Below are 6000 nucleotides of genomic sequence, written 5' to 3' on the forward strand. Positions count from 1 at the left end.
CAGCGAAGACAGGTTTTGCAATATACACCGTGAATTACTAATATGTAATGTGATCCACACATATACGTGCGTGTGCGCCCATCGAAGCTTCAAGGCCGGCTGTTCGACGGTGTGTTTGGTAGCCGAACTTGAACCTTCTGGCACACGCGAGAGTTACGCGTGGATCGCTGTACATAGTAGTAATTGAAGGCGTGTACTGCCGAACCTGCCTTCCATACACACTAGCAATAAAAGGGTGTACACCCTTCCAACACCCACATAGATGGGTGTTAATATGGACTTGCACCCCTACACCCTAAATTTATTTTGCTGGACACCCTTCCTCTAGGGTGATATAACTGCACCCCAACTGTAGGGTGTAGACAACAGCACCCTTAGGGTGTTCGTCTGGCGACAAACTGATTTACACCCTTAAGGGTGTTAAAATGTTTAGTGTGTGCGTCACCGTTTCCGTAGGCTGCCTGTTGCATTCATTTCATTTCATTTTTATTTCTTAAAGACCCTGTAACGGGGTATTATATTAGGGGTGGGGTACACAGAAATAAGCATAAACCATGTGTTAATCTATGGTGAAAGGTGATCGGTGACTCTAAGTAGATGAGTGGGTCCGTACATGTCATGCAAACTCATTTTTGAACTCCGGAGATGCATTCTTTACCTCTGCGTCATACGGTTAACAAGGGACGATGCATTCTGTACAGCAGCATAAACAGCCGCCTGGCTGAGTTATATACCAATGGTGCCAGCGATGGCATCCACGTTTCTGAGCGCTCATGGGGGCACAGGTTTGTCTAATCAGGCTTTATGTCACGCGCTTACTGTACGTATGATGAAGTTACAGAGAGGAGCGAATGAGAAAGAAGTGAACAGAACGTAATATGCATATCTAGATCACAGTTGCCGTTGTTTAAGTAGCTAGGCCACTCATAATGACTCGTCTGACGGTGAAATAGCACTGCTCATGTGCGCAGATCTGTGTTTGGCTGATTTTTGACATTATCCGATATGATGTCAGCTGTGCACCTTTTCCCCCAATATATCGCGCTAAGAGTGATCTGTGGTTGTAGATGTCGGTGTTTAACAAGCGCACCGACTCGCTAAATCCGACGCCGAAGGCTGCCCTCGAAGACGTCTTCAATATGCAAAACGACAAAAGAACGTGTAACAAGAACACACAAAAAGTGCGCAGCTTGCCCTAGTGCTGCAAAGCTGGAGTGAGCAGTGGAGCATGGCATAACCTAGCTTTTACGTGGCTTGCCTAAGTTGTTTGTAGATTTTGCGAGGTTATGCTAGGTTTTGCTAAGTTGTTTATAGGCTTGGCTAAGTCGTTTCTAGGTTTTTCAGGTTATGGTAGGCTTGGCAAAGTTGTTTCTAGGTTTAGCGAAGTCACGCTAGCCTTTGCTATGTTGTCTCGGCGGGCTTGACGCTGGAAGTTTTCGAGTAGTCACAGGCCCGGATCACTTTCTCGGCGACATTGAGCTTTCAGGCGCCGACCCTCGCATTCCTTGGACTGAAGCTCGGCATCCTCGACTCCTCGTGGCCACTTTTCAGCCACAGCTTCGGCTCGGTGTTCCGGATCAGCTCGGCGGCGAGGCATCGCTTCTCGCTTGGCCGTACGGTGCTCTACCTGATAAGCCGCTTCTTATGCGGGCGTCCGGAATTTCTTTGGTCTTTCCATGGCAGCAGCACGCACGCGCAGAGTAGGCGAGTCGAGATGTGTGTTGCCGCGCCGGCTGCTCCGACCTTTTACCCATCTGTGACGTCACTACTCCGCCCCACGCCCGTGGGGTGCCAGGCATGGAGTTTCATACAATAATTACTAGAGGAAACTCTGGCCCTAGTGTCGAAAGGAGCGGCAGTGAGAATGGTTGCACAAGCATGGGAGTAATGGGAAGTACATGGATTAGCCTACACTTCATCCTTTCGGCTTCGAAGGGCTTTGTAAACTCGTCAATTAGAACAATGTACTGCGTAAGAACTAATGAAATAAACATAATTAGAATTGTACGATGGCAGAATTCGAACACAGGAACTCTGGCACCGAAGCCTGATATGGAAACCATTAACCCACAGACGCATGTATCGACAAGCGAATGAAACGCCCTTATGTGTTTAACCAGGGCACGCCAGTGCTTTGAAGCGCTTGGCCCGTTTCGATTTGGCCACCTGGACAAGTTCAATTGTTGCAATTAATAGCGATCGTGAGTGTTCGCGGCGTCTTCTGCACTTCGAAGAGTGTAGATTGGGCTAAAATTTACGATAATAAGATATATAGAGCATAATATACAAAGCCAAAAGAACGCCTGAATCCACAAGCACGAAGATCAGACAAATCCATGTACTTCCCATCATTCCCATCGTCGTACAGCGACTGCAGCGCCAGAGTTCCGTCTAGTAATTATTTTATGAAACTCTATGGCGCGAATAGGTTACGTGGCGCAGTGCTCTTCCACGCGTTTGCTAGGCAACGCGAGGCGACGCACAGCTGGGCTGAATTTTCTGGTTGCGCTCCATCGCGGAACTAAAGCTTAAACAGCTCCACTGTTAAAACATCGGTGCAAGTGCAGGAATCAGTGAAAGCTAGGCCGTGTCGGCAAATGTAACTCATCGAGCCTTTATCGGCCGCACTGTTAAGAGGAAGCCTTAGCTCGGGTGCTTCTATCTAAATACATCTAAAGGGAGATTTCGTTTTTCTCGGCAACCACTGCACCAAATTTGAGCAGAGTTGTTGCATTTAACAGAAAAACTTAAAATCTGCCGACTGTTGGTTTCAAATTATTGATTTAGCTCATCAATCTTCTTACTAGAAATTGACATGAAACGCAAATTTTGAGAAAACGAAACTATCAAGTTTACAACTCTCTCTCTCTCTCAGCAATGAAAAACGATACCACAATTTAATGAATTGCATCTAAGAGTACATCTAAAGTGGACAAAATTGAGATGTTACGCATGAATCTAAAAAAAAAACATTTAGTAATATGGAAAAACAGTTTTTGCAGAAACCTTGTACACTGCGTTACGGATTCACGTAAGACATATGCAAATTGACATCCAATTTGTCCGCTTTGATTGGTCTAATGGATGCCCTTACAGAACCGCGATATCTGTCGTTGATGCAGAGCTATTATCTTGTAAACGTCGTGCTTCCTTCTTCCAGAACTTAAATTTTTTGAAAATTCTCTTAAATTTCAGGATCTAAATCGAATTTCCGCTGACATCACTAACTAGAATTTACCTTTTGCTCTCAAATGCAAGAAATTTAATTAAAATCGGTCAAGGGGTTATCTCACAAAAGCGTTTCTGCGTTTTATATGTATTTAAATAGGCCGCGTCGGAGTTGTGCCCGAGCTAAAGCCTCCTCTTAACGCCGCACCGCACTCAGGCCTGCTCACCCAGTAGTCGGTCAGTACTACATGGCTTCCAGCAACAACATGCTGCTCCGGAGAAGCCATTATTATTCTATATTCGTGATCAACGAAACGCACAACCGACGCGCACTCAACATGGGTGCAGCTTCAAACATCAACCGCTGAAAGTCCCAGCACTCTTCCAAAACGTTTCCAGCGGCATTCGGCAGATGGCAGCACCGGAAAAATAAAAAAAAGACGGAATATTTCGCACTGCCCCTGGAGAACACTCCTCCCTTATAAAATAAAAAGAAGGCTGCGCCTGACGTACCGAAATGACTTCAACGCAATGCCCGCTACAAATAACTGAGTGTGTGCTGTTGAAAGCCTCTCAAGTTTGAAACAAAAAGCCGCGGTCGAGCAGAAAAACAACCTGACTCCATGCGTGTCCGTGAAAGGTATCACTGTGCTATTGCCTTGTCCGGCTTCGTCCCCGCTTATTTCGTCACGACTTGAATCAGAAGTTGCGGCAGATGTCACAAGCTCGTGTTTTCGGGCTTTCCCAAGAAGAACGCGGGAGTTCATCTTTATTGGAACCTTCCGTTCCTCTGGTTGAAGGGTGTAGTGTGTCATTTTCTTTGATTTGGTTATTTCCCCTTTTTGGCATTCAGTTAAAATTAAGAAACATCAGCTAGCAATTGTGGCAATTTAAATGCTTATACGAAGCATAGATAGGTGTGCGGATGCTTTTCGTGTTTGCCCGCCGGCAGCCGTCTTTGTCTCATTGCGATACTTGCAATTTTCACCATCACATTGAATTAGCAGAGTTGAAAGTCGCAAGAAATTTCCCTATTCGAGTAAAGCAAGATTTCTTCAGTTGTAATCAATACCATATTGCAAAGAAAATCCATCTCGAGCTTTAAAAAGAATACCTTACTAATATGAGGACAGTTGTGACAATTCACATCTATCCCTAAATTAACGCTTTGTAGCATACTACTATTTGAGCGGATCATCAATCATAAATATGCTTGATGATATGCATGCTGCTTCCTTTGGCCGACTTTATTTCCAAGAACGCGTGTGGGAACCCTGAATGAAGCAGCTGGTTTATTCGACCCATCTGACGGCAAGCTCTTGTGTTAAAATTTCGTGCAATGAGGATATGTGACATACGTGCCTTCCTGGTGCGCAAGGATAGGATTGCAAGAATAACGAGGTGGGCAATCGCAAAGCCGTTATCCTTTGCTGACCTCGTTCTACATACGTGCTTGTTTGCACACATGCCTTTGCATACTGTTAGGATCGGCCTGCAGGGGTACTGCTCTGCAAAGCTATCTCAGCCCGCTGCAGGTGCTTCCATCAATCCGCTGTGGTGACACCCTTCGGAGAACGAGCGAGGACGCCAGCGCTAACCGACCATGCGCCTCGTTTGAAGGATCGGTGACGACAGCAGGGCTGGCCAGATTTGGCGCCCCGTGCATTGTTGGTTGATTTGCCGGGTCTTCATGGTCTCTCTTGCCAGCAAGAAGAGCTTCCCTGACACAAGGGTGCTTTGCGATACGGGGGCCCCAGGATTCGTCGCAGCCTACTGACACTCATGGCGGCTACAGGAGAAAGGCAGCTCTGGAATTTAGAGGCGCCGGCTGGGGTCAGGCGCGACCGCCTGGCTATGGGGACGCAAGACAACGGACAACTGGCGGCGACTCTGCAAAGGTCAGCTTTGTCAAGAAGTACGCCACGAGTTCTGCGAAGCCCGTCTAACCTCGGAGGGGGCAGTGAAACCTGTGCGGAATGTGTGTGTGTAAACCCCCTGCCTCCTTCTCTCAAAGGCGGCCACGAGGACTTTCTACGAATTGACTGGTCGAACGTTTCCCTCACCTAGGGAACTATGGATCAATGGAGTGTTTATAAGCGGCTGTTATCGGCTGCTAGGTGTGCTCGTGCTCTGTGAGTGTACTCGTCAGTGTGCTCGTGAGCTGCGTGCTCATCAGTGTATTTGGAGCTTCGTGCTCGTATGTTGTATGCTTCGTCTTGCGGGCTCCATTTGGGAGCCACGCTAGACTGTGTAAATGTAATTACTGTAAATAAACCGTGTAAGCCTAGTTCCTCCCCAGTTCCTCCCTACAACCTTCAACCCTTACAAATGGTGGCAGCGGCGAGATCGTCCGACAACCCTTACAAATGGTAGCAGCGGCGAGATCGTCCGACAACTCTTACAACAGAATGGCAGCGGTCAGATCGGCCTACCGCTCGTAGATCGGCCTACGACTCGTAGACAACAATGGCAGCTCACGGACTTTGGCACATGGTGACCAACCGGTATCCTGATCAAGTTGGATGCGACATCGGATTGACCATCTCTTGCAACTGACTGGATACGGCGGAGAATGACTGGGGATATGGTGCTGTTTCAGTTGGTAAGCGTTTGGTTTTGGCTGTAAGATTTACCAGGCTTCAATTTCTCTGCGTGTGTTGATTTGATTAGCTGGGGATCTATTACTTGTATTTTGATTTGCGTGGGTATCGCAGCAAGTATTGTGTGACAGCAGAGCCAAAGCCTAAAGTAGCAACCGTGGTCCTATTATGTATGACGAGAGCTGACCTGTTGTGACAGTGTGAAAAAGTCGAGGTAAACGTAGAGGAGGAC

The sequence above is a fragment of the Dermacentor andersoni genome, chromosome 3, assembly GCF_023375885.2.
Source record: "Dermacentor andersoni chromosome 3, qqDerAnde1_hic_scaffold, whole genome shotgun sequence".
Lineage (NCBI taxonomy): Eukaryota > Metazoa > Arthropoda > Arachnida > Ixodida > Ixodidae > Dermacentor > Dermacentor andersoni.